Source organism: Erpetoichthys calabaricus, chromosome 8, assembly GCF_900747795.2.
Source record: "Erpetoichthys calabaricus chromosome 8, fErpCal1.3, whole genome shotgun sequence".
NCBI classification, from domain to species: Eukaryota; Metazoa; Chordata; class Cladistia; order Polypteriformes; family Polypteridae; genus Erpetoichthys; species Erpetoichthys calabaricus.
In genome coordinates this window covers 64,436,199-64,455,519 of record NC_041401.2, presented here as the reverse complement: position 1 = coordinate 64,455,519, position 19,321 = coordinate 64,436,199, and the positions used below count along the sequence as shown (strand labels likewise).

General features: G+C 36.8%; 1 protein-coding gene across 1 annotated transcript in view; it reads right to left on the bottom strand.

Annotated features, from left to right (window-relative positions):
* dph1 (diphthamide biosynthesis 1) overlaps positions 1-19,321 on the bottom strand; it is a 464,509-nt gene that overhangs the window by 378,562 nt on the left and 66,626 nt on the right. The gene's annotated exons all lie outside the window — the stretch shown is intronic.

Here is a 19,321-nt window from a genome sequence, read left to right as displayed (position 1 = left end):
AGAGTACTGATCCTCTGATTAACTAAAGTGCATTCTGATGACCAGTGGTCACTTTAAAAGGCATACTATTGATTGCCTGATAACAAGAGCAATTTAAAGAAGGAGGGAGGGGTTAAGCATCATATACAACATGCAGTCTGTCATTTGAGAGCACTAAGTAATCATTTCCTCTCAACGCAGACTGATTTAGTGCAAGGAAATTGCATTTAGATAATAAAAGACTTCTGTAATGCAATGGGGATCGCTCTTTGCGTAATCATGGCAAATAATAGCAAAACCACATTTGAATAGCATCATTACAGCACAGAAAGGTTGTAAGTGCTGACAAACAGTAAAGAAATTGCAATGGTTCTGAAAGTTTTTGTTTTGGCTGTTGAGATTCATTGTAAAAAATCCTAATGCCTCTCATTATGCAAAATTCCTGCATATTATATATGGTATTTCTATTGTTTCAGTGCTTAAGTCTGAGGATGTAAATTTGGTAAAATAGCATCTTCCTCATTTAATATATCAACCAAACAAGTGTGTCATTTTACCACTCAGAATTATACAGTTGTTTTCATAATTTATAAATGCATGGGTACTTTATGAATGGATTATTTTTTAAATAACTCAGTTACTTTCTGATAAACAGCCATAGATGCAAATGATGATACATGAATTCACCTTAAGAGAGAATAATGTACTGTTATTGTAATGAGATGACCAAGTATAATGTACTGAACTTCATATGATATACCAATGGGAGTTTGTCATTTTGTGTTATTCTGAATTTTTAAATTAGAATTCAGCAAAAGTACAAGGATATCAAGGTCAGAAAATGTAGAAAAATATAAATTATGTGTTAAACATGTATTAGAATTTTTTCTGTATCTTAGACCATACATTATTTTCTTTTTTATTTAATTCTATTTTATTTTCAAAAAACATAACATTACAATGGCACGTTACTCAATCAAAGAAATAATAACTTCACAGAAACAACCATATGAATACAAAGGAAAAAAACATCAAAAAAATAATTCAACATTCACCCAAGAAAAACAGAAAATGAAGAAAGACCCAAGGAAAAAAAAAACTCTTAACTCGAGAAATTTAAACAACATATTGTAATCAACGGAAGACCTTCAGCTGAATTATGGAATGCTTGGTGCATATACAATTCTGTGTATGGGTGAATTCCACTCTTATTCTGAGATCTCAATTGAAAAAGTCCCTTTCCCACTAGGATTTTTGAAGGTTGAATACTTTGAAATATTTTAGATATTGTTGAAATATTCTTCAAGCTTAACCAGTACTGCTCAGAGACTGATATCGGTGTGAGATGTAAACAGTTCGGTAGGTGTCTTTTAGCAAAACATCTTATTTGAACATAGGGAAAACATACGTAGCTGAAAAGATTACATTTAGAGGGTAATTGTTCAAAAAATGCAAATACATTGTTTAAATGAAGATCGCCAAGTATCTTGAATCCTAGCATTTTCCATAAATGAAACACTGAGTAGATTTGAAAAGATTGAAAAAGGTGATTATTGTGTATAGGAACAACAGATAAGAGCTGTTTTACATTGAATGTGTTCTGCCCCTGGTTCCATATTTTAAGTATTTACATGAATGACTGGATTGGTAAGTTGACCATAGTTAGCACTGACTGGATCACAGAGCAGGACATGCAAAGAATACTAAGAATAGGACTGCAAGCCAGGCTGGTGTGGATTTGTGAATTCCTGACAAATTCTAAGATTTTATTACATTAATAATTGCTGCCCAGTACTAAAACTTAAGGTTAGGAGGTACCATGCAACCTTCTGCTTTATATCTTTGTAGAACTGCTTTTTGAATGAATGGTTGTTTGGAATACTAGATGAATATTTTACGTCTAATCGCTTAAAAATTACCATACTGTATACTATACATACACACATATGTGTGGCGAGCGCCCTCTTCTACACGGTGGTGTGCTGGGGAGGCAGCATTAAGAAGAAGGACGCCTCACGCCTGGACAAACTGGTGAGGAAAGCAGGCTCTATTGTAGGCATGGAGCTGGACAGTTTGACATCTGTGGCGGAGCAACGGGCACTCAGCAGGCTCCTATCAATTATGGAGAATCCACTGCATCCACTAAACAGTGTCATCTCCAGACAGAGGAGCAGCTTGAGCGACAGACTGCTGTCACTGTCCTGCTCCACTGACAGACTGAGGAGATCGTTCCTCCCCCAAACTATGTGACTCTTCAATTCCACCCGGGTGGTAAACGTTAACATTATTCAAAGTTATTGTCTGTTTTTACATGCATTTTTATTACTCTTTAATTTAATATTGTTTTATGTATCAGTATGCTTCTGCCGGAGTATGTGAATTTCCCCTTAGGATTAATAAAGTATCTATCTCTATCTCTCTCTCTCTCTCTATATATATATATATATATATATATATATATATATATATATATATATATATATATATATATATATATATATATATATATATATATATTATATACATATATATACATATACACGCACACACACACACACACACACACACACTTACACACTTTACAGCCTTAAATGAAAACACACACAAAAAATATTTCTTCCCAGCTTTACTTAAGTCAATGCAGCCTATATCATCCAAGTAAAAGATATCACAGCTAAAATTCAGAAAAATTATAAAAAATCAAAAACAAGACATACTGAGATTAATAGAGGATCAACCCATAGCCCCCAGTGTCAAATTTTTGTAGTGGAATACCAATACCACATTTCCTGTGGAATGTTCAAAACAGGTGTTTTTTGCTGCCCCTGTCCCAGCTTTTTTGGAACGTGTTGCAGGCATCAAATTCAAAATGAGTGAAGACTTGCAAAACAACAATAAAGTTTATCAGTTTGAACATTCGATATCTTGTCTTTGTAGTGTATTCAATTGAATATAGGTTGAAAAGGATTTGCACATCATTGTATTCTGTTTTTATTTACGTTTTACACAACGTTCCAACTTCATTGGAATTGGGGTTGTATGTATATGTGTGTATATATATATATATATATATATATATATATATATATATATATATATATATATATATATACAGGTGCTGGTCATAAAATTAGAATATCATGACAAAGTTGATTTATTTCAGTAATTCCATTCAAAAAGTGAAACTTGTATATTAGATTCATTCATTACACACAGACTGATGTATTTCAAATGTTTATTTCTTTTAATGTTGATGATTATAACTGACAACTAATGAAAGTCCCAAATTCAGTATCTCAGAAAATTAGAATATTGTGAAAAGGTTCAATATTGAAGACACCTGGTGCCACACTCTAATCAGCTAATTAACTCAAAACACCTGCAAAAGCCTTTAATTGGTCTCTCAGTCTAGTTCTGTAGGCTACACAATCATGGGGAAGACTGCTGACTTGACAGTTGTCCAAAAGACGACCTTTGACACCTTGCACAAGGAGGGCAAGACACAAAAGGTCATTGCTAAAGAGGCTGGCTGTTCACAGAGCTCTGTGTCCAAGCACATTAATAGAGAGGCGAAAGGAAGGACAAGATGTGGTAGAAAAAAGTGTACAAGCAATAGGGATAACCGCACCCTGGAGAGGATTGTGAAACAAAACCCATTCAAAAATGTGGGGGAGATTCACAAAGAGTGGACTGCAGCTGGAGTCAGTGCTTCAAGAACCACCACACACAGACGTATGCAAGACATGGGCTTCAGCTGTTGCATTCCTTGTGTCAAGCCACTCTTGAACAAGAGACAGCGTCAGAAGTGTCACGCCTTTGGACTGCTGCTGAGTGGTCCAAAGTTATGTTCTCTGATGAAAGTAAATTTTGCATTTCCTTTGGAAATCAAGGTCCCAGAGTCTGGAGGAAGAGAGGAGAGGCACAGAATCCACGTTGCGTGAGGTCCAGTGTAAAGTTTCCACAGTCAGTGATGGTTTGGGGTGCCATGTCATCTGCTGGTGTTGGTCCATTGCGTTTTCTGAGGTCCAAGGTCAACGCAGCCATCTACCAGGAAGTTTTAGAGCACTTCATGCTTCCTGCTGCTGACGAACTTTATGGAGATGCAGATTTCATTTTCCAACAGGACCTGGCACCTGCACACAGTGCCAAAGCTACCAGTACCTGGTTTAAGGACCATGGTATCCCTGTTCTTGATTGGCCAGCAAACTCGCCTGACCTTAACCCCATAGAAAATCTATGGGGTATTGTGAAGAGGAAGATGCAATACGCCAGACCCAACAATTCAGAAGAGCTGAAGGCCACTATCAGAGCAACATGGGCTATCATAACACCTGAGCAGTGCCACAGACTGATCGACTCCATGCCACGCCGTATTGCTGCAGTAATCCAGGCCAAAGGAGCCCCAACTAAATATTGAGTGCTGTACATGCTCATACTTTTCATGTTCATACCTTTCAGTTGGCCAACATTTCTAAAAATCCTTTTTTTGCATTGGTCTTAATTGATATTCTAATTTTTCGAGATACTGAATTTGGGACTTTCATTAGTTGTCAGTTATAATCATCAACATTAAAAGAAATAAACATTTGAAATACATCAGTCTGTGTGTAATGAATGAATCTAATATACAAGTTTCACTTTTTGAATGGAATTACTGAAATAAATCAAGTTTGTCATGATATTCTAATTTTATGACCAGCACCTGTATATATATAAGTAAAATTCCATTACAACGAACTGCCAGGGACCTAAAAAATATTTCGTAATGAAAATTTCATAGTAATGATATTCTATATCTGTCACTATAGTGCTTTCTTTAACTTGCATCCAGTCATTTGCAATCATTTCAATAGCTTCATTCGTGTTAATTTTAATCTCCTCCTGTCTACAAGTTATGCTGACGATAATTTTTCTCAGCATTTCCTTGCGATAATACACTTTCAGGGTGCGAATGCTGCCCAAATCCAATGGCTGAAGCACTGCCGTGCAACTGGGTGGGAGGAATTCAACTCAAACATGATCTAAATGTGGAAGCATGTTGTGAGCAGCACAGTTATCAATCAGAAGTCGAATCATCCTTTTCTTCTTCTTTATATTGTGAGGTTTCTGAACTCTTTTGCGATCCCCAGCCCACGGAAAAGTCACGCTGAAGTCTGTCCCAGTGCACGATAGCCTCGACTGTGGAAGATTGTTTGTCCATTTCCGGGGCAGGGCACCTGCAGGCTCACAGCACTGCAGTGAAGCGCCACAGAAGTGAATCCTAAAAGATTGTGGTCCCTGTCTTGCACCCCAAAACACGTGGCTGTGTCTCAGTACTTTAGCAAAACCAGCTTTATTCAGCTTGAAACAGGAACAGCTATGGAACAGGAACAGGAACAGCATGGTTATTTATTGTAGCGGGATCTGCTACTATCCTATACACAGACACAGCAATCAGGCAGGGTTGTGGCTAGGTTAGTGGCCAAGTAATACTGTACCCTGCATTTACAATGTTCCTTGCATCACCCATCGAGATCTTTTCTGCTTGCTTCTGTGGCGAGCCGCAGCAGAGCTGTGAGCTCGCTGTTGCCCCGGAAATGGATGGCACTTCGGGACGCTCTTCGCCGCGTTGTCCAGTTGGGGAGGTCCCAAGAGAGTTTAGAAACCTCACATGTTCTTGAATGAGTGCCACATTAATAGAAATGTTTCTTGAACGAGCATCACTGAACCACATAAAAACTGCTTTTTCAACGACTTCAAATGCAGCAGTTTACATACATTTGCAACCCAAGATTTTTCTTCTTTTTTTTTGCTCGGTCTTTCAAGAAAGTTCACAGTGTCGATGGCGAAATTCCGAATTCACTGGCAACGTCTTTTTTTTTTTTTTATGCCGGAATGAGTTAAATTCCAATTGATATTTTTCAAATGTTGACGAGCAATAAGCAAAAGGTATCACTGAAAACCACCGAAAAAAAAAACAGCAGAAAAACTGTACGAGAACAGTTTGAAGAAAGAAAAAAAAATTACAATGTTTGTGTTTAGGATTGTTGTGCACAACTGAGCTGTGAGCACAGAACTAACTGCTCTGTGGATGATTCATTCAGGCATTTCAAGGTCTTTTGGGCACTTCGTTGTAATGAAAGTATCTGCTGAATGTATTTCATAATACCGAGATTTCTATAGACTCGTGTCATATGGGGAAACTATCGAAACCATAAAAATACTTCGTTGTAATGAAAATTTTGCCTGTATATACACTATATACTGTACATATACATACACAAACATACACAGTAAATACATATTGGGATAGCCTGGAATAGATACAGCAGCTTAATGAGGATGTTCATTTTCACTGAATTAATACTACATTATTCACTTGAAGTTTATAAAAAAATCCTCAATAGGTACTTTAAAATTTCACAATTTTTTGTTGGTGTGTTACATTCCAGTTAGACAAATATTCTTTCTTTCTTTCTTGTTTCATGTCTAATGGAACACTCATGTTATGTTGCATTTTGAATGATGGATATCAAGAATCTAAATGTCAGACAGAATCAATTGGTTTGTCACCTGCAAAGTCTACAACACACAAAAATGTATCAGTTAATTTAGAAGTGTCAAAACTATCTGACATGGAAAGCAAGGGTCAAATTCAAAATACAAATTAAAAATGAGGGTGTCTCCATCAGAAAGAAATCAAAAAGTGTTATCAATAATGTGCTGGGAACAGTGCCAGAGGGCAAAATTGTGTAATTCAGGTGGCTTCACTGACAAATAGCCATCACCCACAATGATGAAGGAGGTCGACTAAGAGACACAGAAATCAACTAAGACATGAGCAAATAAGCCAGCTGCACAGTCCAACAGTAAATACACAGAACTTGTCAAAGATGACAAGGAATTAGCATTGCAGGAATGGACAGGCAGTAGAAACACACAAGTTAAGGTTGAGAATTGGCTAGCTTAACAGACAAACTAGACACTGCAGATACTGGTATGCTGTAGTCAGCAATTACAAGACCAAAAGGCCAAAAGGACCATTTTAAACAGACACCAGGAAAGAACAGCCAGTCGATCAGTAATCATAACAGGGTTGGACTGTCACCATTCTGAGAAATGTGCGGCAGAGAAGCTGGGCAGACACAGCTTTCCAACATTCAGATCAAACTCATGAAATTCAAATAAAACAGTACAGAACTGCTCTGAAAGAAACAGCCAAATATCTGCCTCTGTAGAGAGCGTAAACAAACACCATAAGAAACTGGGGCTACAGAATTTGCCCAGCACCCAAAAATAATTGAAGGTAGATATGAATTTTTTCTAAATGCTTTAATTAAAGCAGTATGTTCTTTTTTGTTATGCTAATGCACTGCTCATAAAACATGCTGCTATACAATAACAGTGATATCTCAGGATATTCAAGCTGGACAGCCAGTAATAATGCGGAAAAAGAGTACTTTATTGCTGTTCTGCCTATTTCGCAGTATGCTTGTTTTTTCCTTGCTTTTCTCTTTATTCTTATTCACTTGAACTTCACTGCTTTTGCAAGTGCTCAATTTATCAAATGAAATATATAATTTTGTCATTCCTCTTTCAGCTTTTTTACACTGGGATCAATAAGATCCATGAGCTAAGGGTAAACAAAATATGTTAGCTGAAGGATATCACTTCTTGCAAGAGGTCTGAAATAATTAGGACAGTGTAAACTGAGACATTGTGCTATACAGTATAATTTTCTGAAAACAAGAAATCATTTATTTCTAAGTGAGAGTATTGCACAGCAGCTACTCCCGTTCTTTGACAGTTCCAAAGAACTTGTTTCATATCTATCTGTCCCACATCCATTATTTTACAAGCTGATATTTTTTATGAAAAAAATTCCATGGTAAAACTCGTCACCAGACCAACAGTTGGTACTACATTTAAAAACCACTACATTAATGAAATCTTAAATAAAGTAGTATTTTTTGCATCTTCAGGAAACTTTTAAATTTCCACTTGGAGACAAATTAAGTTCAACCAACCAACCAACCAACCAATCAATCAAGCAATTTATCTATCAGTCTATCTAAAGTATTGTTGCCATTTGAAAAAGAAAGGTGGTATGTTAGTTGGGTCTATCCAGAAATTCACAAAACAGTGTTTACTTTCTGTAGGAATGTTTGCTTTTTACACTCAGAAATGAATAATTTTTCTTTGTCACCACTGTTAATATTAGACTTTATTATTTGGTTTACAATAAATGAGATATTAGGAAGTCACTTGCTAATAAGTGCAAAAGTGAGGAATGAAAATAAAGTGCCTGTTCTATTTTATATTTTAAACTTGAATAGTTTGCACATTTTAATTTTTCCATGAATACATCTTCATAGAGAACATACAGCTTCAATACAGAATGTTAAACACACTAAATAGAGTATGAGACTTGGGCACAAACTCAACAGAGAAGAGAACTGAAAAGAAAATTCAGTAAAATTTAGAGCAATAAAGTACAAATTAAACATGCAGTAAAGAATCATGACCTGACAAATCCAGCATACTGTAGATTGTAGAGTAGACCTAAAGGAAAAACTTAAGGCAGACCACTAGTGACAGCTAGCAAAGTAAATACAAGGCTCAGGGAAAACAACAATTAACAATATATAATTTCACTAAAACAGTGCTTTAAAGAACTTGGTTATGACCACCGGGCAGATTTATTGAGCAAATTATGCTTTTCCATTTTTTTTTTTTTACCTTTCAAATTTTTCACTACTACCTTAAAGATATTTCAAAATTTCCAAAACATATTCCACTGACACTTGTGCTAATAATCTTATTGATTCTGTCTTTGCGTGAGAATATAATCCCAGGGCCTTTAGCTTCTATCAGGTTCTCTACTCATAAACACAGCGTTTCTGTTGACAACCAATTAAGATGTGCATGAAACAGCTAACAGCCAATCAAATAAAACATGTACCGTCTGCCTTACGCAGCCTGGCAAGAATCATCCTTCATCTCCCAGGGGATGGCCTAGACTGTGACACCAGCTGAAGCTCAATTCCCAACCATACCTGGAATTAATCATAATTAAAATAGAAAATGCTTCCTTGTGCACAGCAACGACAGGTGGAATGACCTGGACAGATGACAAGGAGAAGTATGGATTTTGAAGAGGGGTGTGGAGTTAGAGGTAGATCTAAAAAGCAGAAATGCAAATATTACGAAGAACAGAGCAAAACGTCTCAAACTTTTAAATAATTTAAGCAAGTGGCACACCAAAAACATTGCAAACATAAGTGTGATATGATTTTAATTAAGCAATAACGTAAAATTATAAAGTCTACAGTATTCACAAAGGTATCACAGTATATATCCAAGCTACTGTAGGTGTTAGATTGCATCAACTCTGTAAGGTAACAGGCAGTGCTGACCTCACAGGCTGCTTCAGCCATAATGCTTTTAAGAAGCCAATGAGCACTTGAACATGTTTTCAACTACATTCCAGAAAACTACAGGGTGTCCTCTAATAGTGACAGAAGTTTCCTTTATGTTTAAGGGAACAGTAAAATAAACACCCATGAATACATATGATTTATTGAGCTCATACAGCATAATGTGTTTAGACTTATCTTTTTCTTCTGACACATATCACCTTTTTATACCGTTTTGTAGTAGAAGCTTTGGTGTCCGGAGTCAGAAGCTATGACAAGATTTATCACCAGCATGACTTTATGCCATTTGTAATAAACATAGATAAATCTAACGGTTGAGGTAGATGCAGGCCACCAATAGCTACAGTACTTATGTGAAGCTATAACTATAGCCTACAGAAAACTGCTGAAATTAAAATTATTAACAATATGGACAAAGGTTGTACTGAATTATCAATATTGTTGCTGAGACAAGAAAATAGCAATCAAGAGTCTAAGGAACTGTGATTGAGAGACCTGTGAGACACAGAATGAGCATACATTTCTTAATTGCCTGGCCCTCAGGGAACAGAATAATGACTGCATTTAATGAAATAGTTAATTGGCTACCCATCGTGTGACAGCGTTCATTGATAAATTTGACCCCACAATTAAACAATCAGAGAGGGGAAGGTTTGCCCACCAGAGACAGTAAACACTGCAGCTGCTCCATTATTCAATGTGGCTGGGTTATTGACATTAAGTGCTGTGACAGCCAAAACTTATTTATCCAACAGTCAGCATGCACAAGCATCACTTCCCCTCAGCATCCATCAACCCCTCCCTTAACTTTTTCCAGGAGCCAAGTCTTCTGCACTTCCACAGACATCAACGACAGAGATCACTCCTTAATTAGTAGTTTGCACTGCTTTTAGTAGGACTGCAAAAGAACCCCAAATTAAGAAATGCTTCACATATTTTAAAATTCCAAAGCTGAACATCACAAAAGATAATCAACTACAATACCTCAAGGATGACACAAAGCAGGAGCATAGTTTTCAAAATGATGACTTTAAGAATTCCAAAAAATACAAAATGTGTAATGATGGCTTTCAGAATTCAAGGCAAAGCAGTAAACAGGGTCTTTTGAATGCGGAAAAAGGTGTGTGAAGTCTAATGATTAAGGCAGAGTTTCATTGGAAAATACCTGCTGTCAGTTGAAACAAGAGATTTTATTAGAAATAATATCAGCTATAAAAGCATTTAGGTCAGAGAAAACCTGTAGATGTCATGCACTAACCCAACAAAAAACACAGTATGCAGAGCATTTTCTTCTCAAAAGGTGATCTCCAAGAATAGTGGCCTTGTAGTGTGCATAGCAAAGTTATTGTATATTAGATAGGTCTCATTATACTGTACAACTGAAAAGAGCTCATAACCCATCAGTAAGCAAGCATAAATAAGTATCATTTTCATCTACAATAAGTTTAGCACCTGCTTTCATTTTAAACACATGGAACATTAAAAAAAAATCAGAAAGCATTGTACGTGTGGTTATTGCCTTTCTGCTTGTTAGCACTGTCTCCCAAGAATGAAATAATTTGTTTACATAAAACAAACCTTTTCAAAAAATTTAAAATAGAACAGTTCTTCATGATTGTTGCACTTCTCTCAATGTTTTTAGCTAATTTAAAAAATAATATTAGTTTGCAGTTTTTAAACAACAAATTGCAGAGCAGCAGCTGGCACACATTTGTCTTGTCAGGTACTTTTTTTTTAATAAAAGGTTCTTTCAAGATTGTAAAGCATTGCCTAGTGTGGCCACTGAGTTTTTCAGTCACCATATCTACAATCCACAATCAGCAGCCCAGGCAGCAAATTTGAATGTCACTGCAATGTTGCTATAACCTGCTTAAGAAAATATATAAAGCACAAATGTCCCTGAAGCTAAATATGGGTTATCAAGAAGTTAAACACTTATGCATATTGTGAATGATGCTTGGATAGAAAGATACAGTATTCCTGGGAGCATGGCCAGCACTACCAGGATGCCACAGATCCTTCAGGCAGCCTCTAAGGAAAACAGAGAGCAGCAGAGGCTCTAATAATACCAATTTGGGAACAAATTGGATACTTGGGTGCCTCTACAACAAGAAGGTGTGCCAGTATATGGGGAAGATGGTGACAGCCTGAACAGAAACATGCAGCGATTCTCCAGGGTATTAGAAGGCAATCAGTCTAACCGTTGACAGGGTTGCCTGAAGGAATATCTCCCAGCGTCCAGAGTACAACTGGTCCAAAAAGGATTCATATTAACTTGTATATTCTCTTAGATGGCATAAGCAACTGAGATGGCACCTTGGAGTTCTAATCATTTAAGGGCAACTTAAGGGTCAGAAATAAAGGAACACTGGGTGCTTCTAAAGGGAGTTAAAGTTTGCAGTCCCTGAAGCAATTTGGCTAGAAGGGCCAAAAACAAACCACACAGCCAGGGACCTATTAAATCCGGAATAAGAAGCAAAGCATGACAAGTTATGAAATGGAAAATGGTAGACAGAACAACATCCTGAGTGGTGTGTTCGGAAACAGAGATCCAAAATAAAAAGATAGTGCCCGCGCCTGCTTGATGTTTCACTATCTTGTAGTGGAGATTCGTTTTCCTGTCAGGAGCTGCTTTCGGACAAGTAAAAAAGGAAAATATCCAAAACATACAAGTACATATAAAATATACATCTAATCCATAATTGAAGTCACATACAGTGTTTCTCTATGTTAACATACTGTAGATGAGTTTGGAAAATATCCAATGTTTTTCAATGGGAGGATCTGTAGTACTAGGGTGTTGTACCGTGTTAGCCATTATGAATGTAGAGAAAAGCCAAGCAAAATGACACCTTTTATAATATTATGGAAGGATCTGAAATTTAAAAACTTTGTGCAGCATGCTCAAAAATGGAACCTTCCCAGCAAATTTCCTTGAACAATAAGTGTTCCATTTTTGATAGCCATTAGTGACAACTGTTTTACAAAAACAAGAGGCACAAACAAATAAAACACAAATTATACAAATTAACAATTGCATACAGTATATTAGAATCACATTTGGAAGCTAAAGCTAGTATCATTTTGTATTAATCTGCCTCTTGAAATACATAACTATATTTCTTATTTTTTTTTAACTATGTCACTCTGCGGGCAACTATGGACTAAAAAATACTTTACCAAAAAAAAAACATAGGAAAGCATTTTTGAGTCTGCTTATTCCAATTCAGGGTCAGAGAGTTAGTTTGTTTCCTGGTATCTCTGGGCACAAGGCAAGTATCAACCATAATGCAAAATCAACTAAATTGTTACAGATATAGGAAGTAGAAATGCTAGATGTTAATTTAAAACAGGAGGTCTGAAACTTGAAAGAACACCATAGGAACTAGAAGCCATAGTGGATTCATCACTATCTACATCAAGACAGTGAAAAGAAGTTATCAAAAAGGCCAATATGATGTTAGGTTATATATAACTAGCTGCGTGTGTTCTTTGGGACAAAAAACAACCCAGTGACTCTGTAGTACTTTTACTACATTCATGAACCTGAAGAGGTATCAGCTAACTCTTAAGAATACCCAGGGCAGTGGATGTGGACCCACCTGTGCTTGCTGCCCCCTGGCTGTCATAAGAAGACACTGAACATACCATATCTTAGCCACATATGAGTCTTATTATTCTTCGTCTTGGGAAAATACCTCCAGATAGGCAATGTTTTTAGTGAAAACTTCAAGCCTTGCCCTCCATTGCTGAGGTGTTTCATTTGTTCAGCCCTGGCATTTACTTTGTTCCGATGTTGTTTCTCTACGTCTGTGTCATTAACATGATGTCGTTGTTGCACAGTGGCATTTGCTGTACACAGGTCTTTTGTAGTGAGAACTGAGATGCATGCAAGCACCAAAAAAATTTTAAAAGTGCATGCATGCACCATCTAGTAGCTGTGGTTGAGCGTGAGCAGACTGCTCCATACACACACAAACACAGGTCTTGCGTTTACATATGTCTAATGATGTGTGGAGTACAAGTCAAAGGAGGTTATCCTTAAGATATATAATGCACTAGTCAAGCCTCACTCACTTACTGTGTACAGGTTTTGTCACCATAGTATAAAAAACACAGCTCTTCAGAAAACCCAGAGGAGAGTGTTGAGAAGCTGAATCTTCTCAAACAAAGATGAAGAGGTGACATGATCAAAGGGTTTAATATTATGAAGGGAATTAGTACTTGGAATCCCTGCTGTTACTTCAAATTTAATTCTCCAACAAGAACACCGGAACATGTTTGGGAACTTATTACGGGAAGATTTCACACAAATGTTAGACATGTTTCTTCACACAATGATCCATGGACACAAGGAATAAATTATGAAACAGTGTGATGGAGAATAGGACTTTAGGGGCATTTGAATCTCAACTTGATGTTATATTGGTGAATTTAGGTGAACAGGATGAACACACTTGTACGGCTAAATGGTATGTTCTTGTTCTAATGTTCTACAGGGCCTACTCATACACTGTAACTTGAGAACAGGCATCCCGGCCAGGAAAGAGGATGTTTTCTTACCTTTATTGGAGGCAAAAGCAGAAGGACAGATGGATTAGCCAGAGGGAAAAAATAACTTTGTGCACAGCCATTACAGTATAATAGATGGACCAGTGGAAGCCAAGAGTCGTACGCAGTTCCATCCTTCATACTCCAGGTGGCAGTGGTCCTTGTGTAGCAGCCCATTCAGGACATACCAGGGATGCTTGGGAGCTGGAGTCTGGAAGTGCAACCCTTTGAGGTCCCTGGGTACCGACAGAATGTGCTGTTGGGGGAGGACATTCCTACTTTCTATACGGCCCAGAAGTGCTCCCAGGAGAAAACGGCATGTCACTGGAAGCATTCCTGGGTCTGTCTTAAAAAGGAGAACAGTGCCTCACATCAATGAGTCAGAGTCAGGAGGCAGTGGGCAACACTCAACATGAGGATTACCGGAGGAAGAATTTTTTATTTTGTCAATTGTAGCTGACCTTTGAAAGGGTTATTGTTGCTGTGCTGTGAATAAATAAAATATCTTTTATTTTATCCTAAAAGTGTGTTGGCCATTTGTGTCTGAGGTTTGGGACACAGTACCACCCCCTAATCCTTACAACACAAAAATACACTTGCACTGGGCTAACTTAGAATTGCTAATTAAACTAACATGCACATTTTTCCAATATAGGAAGAAAACCAGAGTACCCACAGTAAAAGATGTACATGCATGGTGAGAACCTGCATATTCTAGACAGAGTATGAAATATAAACCCACCATGGAAAATCTGTGTGGCAGCATCGCTAACTGCTCTGCCTCCCTAGTATAAATTCATTTTTCCAAATTCTCTATTACCTAGTATTCCATAAAATTGTAAAATTTCTTTATTATAAATCTCAAGCATTTCAAAAGAAATTGCAATAATGCATTCAAAGGATAAACTGTATATTGAAGTCAATTTTTTCAAAATTATGTCATGCATTAATTTTCCCTTAAAATATCACTTCTGTTAAGTAAATCTACATTTGTAAAATCTTAAAAACTGTCTCTCCCACGGCAGCTAACAATTGTTATGTAAAACAAAAGCCTTAAAAATACATCTAATTCAGAATGACTGGTGTTATGGTTTCAGAAGCCACACCTTCTACATTTGGAGGTTATGTTTATGACAACAAAACAAACTTGGAAATTATGGATTTTAAACATACTGTAGTTTCTTGGCACTGTCTTTGTTGATCATAAGACACATGTTCTATTGTGTGTTTACAGCTAACTACTGAGGGTGTGGTTCTTATGTAAGAATAAGCCATGAAGAAACCCACTGAAAGCACTGTAGTGTAGAATAGTTCTGTAGGAAAACACATGCATGTAGTTGTTAAAGTGGTTCAGAGCATTGAATTTTTTTGCAACATTGAATTTTTGTACCATTACAATACTTTCCCTATATTTCATATATTAAAAGGTAAAAAATAACACACCCCCAAACACATATATTAGAATTTTATAATCCTGAAAGATTCAGAGCCCAGTGTAGACAGATCTGAAGAGTTTTGATGTACTAACTACAGGGGGTGAGGACTCTGTCAGCAAAGTATTTATTACTATAGTGGCAGCCAAGACTATTACAAAGAAGCAAGATTTGATACTTTAAGCATAATGGGGGGGGGTGGCCGCACGGTGGCTGCCTCACAGTAAGGAACCCTGGGTTTGCTTGCCAGGTCTTCCCTGCGTGGAGTTTGCATGTTCTCCCCATGTCTGCGTGGGCTTCCTCCGGGTGCTCCGGTTTCCTCCCATAGTCCAAAGACATGCAGGTTAGGTGTATTGGCAATCCTAAATTGTCCCTAGTGTGTGCTTGAAGTGTGGGCGTGTGTGCCCTGCCCGGGATTTGATCCTGCCGTTCACCCTGTGCTTGCTGGGATTGGCTCCAGCAGACCCCTGTGACCCTGTGTTAGGATATAGCGGTTGGATGATGATGAAGCATAATGGGGATGATATCCACCAGTCAAGGTGCTATTTAAGACAGGTTGCCACAGATTGCTGAAGATAAAATTAGGGAAAAGCTGATGAAGATAGTATCATGAAAGGCAACACAAAAAGACATATAAGAGAATAAAAAACTAGCAATGAGTTAGCTTCTTTAGTTTTTTGATTTCATCACAGAATCTCATGAAGGAATGTATAACAGTACTTTCTTTAGATAAAGATTTAGTAAAACAGAATTTTACAGGATGTTTAAGCATATTAAAGGATCAGTTCAGCATTGCTCTGGTTAAGTTTTTTACAATCATGGTATAAAATAAATTACCACTAGAATCTGTGTTCTTAAGTAAACAGTATTTATAAAACATTGTTATTTTGCAATTTAAAAGAGAGTCTACATGGAAAGCAAAATCCTTAAAACTTACTAAACACATGCACTTTGAAATAAAGGTTTGGATTTCATCAAGTATGCCTTCCATGTGCCTGAGGTATGTTTACAACAACAAACTGAAATTGAACTGAATACATTTTTCATATAGTTTTAAAACAAATTTTCCTAAGGTAAAGATCAATTCCTGTTCACTTGCCTGTTCATTATGAACATGTGTCTGAAGTACAGCCTGACTGATTGGAGGTTTTTGCCGATACCTATTTCGATAAAAAGACTGTGATTTCCCATAACTGATATTCGTGGCCAATAAATAGCCCCTCCACTCAGCTTGGAAAAAAATAAGAACTTTAAGTATAAAAATATTCAAATAAATGTTTTATATTTTATAACTAAACAAACATAAACATTAGATCATTTTAACTATGTACAAATAGGTGTAAATGAACAATTTTTCAGGAAAATAATCATAAATGACAACAACAGTATATATAATATAACAATAACAATAAAACTCTGAACTAAACTAAATCAGTATAAATGAAAGACAATGCACAAAATTGTGAAACAATATTATATTTTTAAATTGTGTCATTTACAAAACAATAAATTACATAATAAAACTCAATTATTGCAAACAACAGCTAATATGAGTAACATCATTAAACTAATACCCCATTCCAGGAAAGGATGGTTATAGTGCAGGATGTACAGCTTCTATGCATTTACGCCATGGAGAGAGCTCCTGCTTGCCTCATAAATGCTGTCCATAAAATTGAACACATGCTCACTGGGCACTGATGATGGTGGGTAAGCCAAAGAGCACTTTGACTCAACTGAGACATACTTAAAACATTACCTGTAAAGGCTCCACAGCTCAAAGGGGTTGCAGAATTTCCGGTCTATTACAGGCTCTTGTAGATAGTACTGTACTTTTTTCATCATGTCTTCAGGTTAATTTCGGTTTCTTGTTACTCCATACATGCTTTGTTGCAATACATTTGTATTCTTAATGTGTTTTGCACATCACTTTCAGAATCTATGTTTTTATCATTTTTAATTGTTAGTTTGTATCGTCATTTAGAAAACCAACACATTTTTCTACTGCACTGGTACGCTTTTTGGTTAATAGGTGTATTTATAACAGATTTTAAACACTTCTCCAAAGGCCAAAAAATATGTTTTTCCCTTTTTTAAACACTTCTCCAAAGGCAAAAAAAATACATTTTTCCCCTGATCCAGTTTTGTTTCACTCTTGACCCAGAGATTCCTGATTTGCTGTTGTTTTTGTATTAAAATCATTTAGCATTCATCGTAGCAAACAAAAGCTGGCTTTGTTTCTAATTAAACATAATGCCAAATAATGGCAAATTTTTTGATCTTCCTTTAAGGCTTTAAAATCAAATTTTTTAAAAAGCATTTTCAGTGTTAGAAAAGCATTTGGCTAACTCAACCTAGATGCATCTTTTGAAGGGTGCTGATACAAATACAGATAAACAAAGCCATAATGAAAAATAAGTATTAAGGTTACATGTGTTACATTTACTCAGTTCTCAGATAATTCTGCAGAACTTTGGTTCTTGGAGCAAAGAGAATTATCTGCGCCTTAACATCAGCAGATGACTTTTGTCGCACCAAAGGGCCTCTATTATATGTCCAGTATTCAGGAAGTGGATGTCGAGGTGGTGCAATCCTACAAGTACTTGGGAGTCCACATCAATGACAGGCTGGACTGGCCTTCAAACACAATGGAACTATATCAAGAAGGGCAGAGCAGGCTCTTCCTCCACAGAAGGCAGCATTTCTTTAATGTGGGAAGTGTCATCCTTGACACTTTCTACAACTTTGTAATATCTATGCTGCAGTATGCTGGGCTGGTAACACCACTTCAAGATAGGCCCATCAAATTAACAGGCTAATTAAAAGGGGAAGCTCAGTTATGGGACACATTCTAGACCCCGTGGAGGTAGTAGAAAAGGAGAGAATTAAAACAAAACTGACTGCTATTATAAACAATGCTGCACATCCTCTCTCAGACACACAATCACTGAGTACTTTCAGTCAACAAATTATTCAGCAGAAATGTTTCAAGAAATGCAACAGGGCCTACTTTATACCAACAGCAATATGTCTGCATAATGCCTCACTGTGACTGCCAAGTCAAAATTTTTCTTTACTTTCTTTTTAAAATTTTTTTCCTTTTTAGTCATTCTAGTATGTGCTCAAACCACAGTGTATGTGTATACAGTCATATGAAAAAATTTGAGAACCCCTCTCAGCCTGCATAATAATTTACTCTACTTTCAACAAAAAAAACATAACAGTGGTATGTCTTTCATTTCCTAGGAACATCTGCGTACTGGGGCATTTTCCGAACAAAGATTTTAGTGAAGCAGTATCTATACTAATAAAAGGCAAAGCCCTCACTGACTGACTGACTGACTCACTCACTCTCTCATCACTAATTCTCCAACTTCCCGTGTAGGTAGAAGGCTGAAATTTGGCAGGCTCATTCCTTACAGCTTACTTACAAAAGTTAGGCAGGTTTCATTTCGAAATTCTACACGTAATGGTCATAACTGTAGCCTGTTTTTTGTCCATATACTCTAATGGAGGAGGCGGAGTCACGTATCGTGTCATAACGCCTCCTACGTAATCACGTGAACTGAAAACAAGGAAGAGATTTAGAGCACGAGTCAAACGCGGGAACGAAGGTAAATGACGTTAATTGTTGAGTGTCTTTTAATACTGTGTAAGCATACATATTAACACATGTGCAATTAAACGTGTGCATTTACGGGGTGATTTCTCAGGCTTAAAAGCTCGCCTTTTATCAAACGCGGGAACAAAGGTAAATGACGTTAATTGTTGAGTGTCTTTTAATACTGTGTAAGCATACATATTAACACATGTGCAATTAAACGTGTGCATTTACGGGGTGATTTCTCAGGCTTAAAAGCTCGCCTTTTATTAAAAAGGTAAATGCAAACTGTTTTCATTCTGAAGGGCACAAACCACGTGAGATTTCATGCTCAAGAGTAA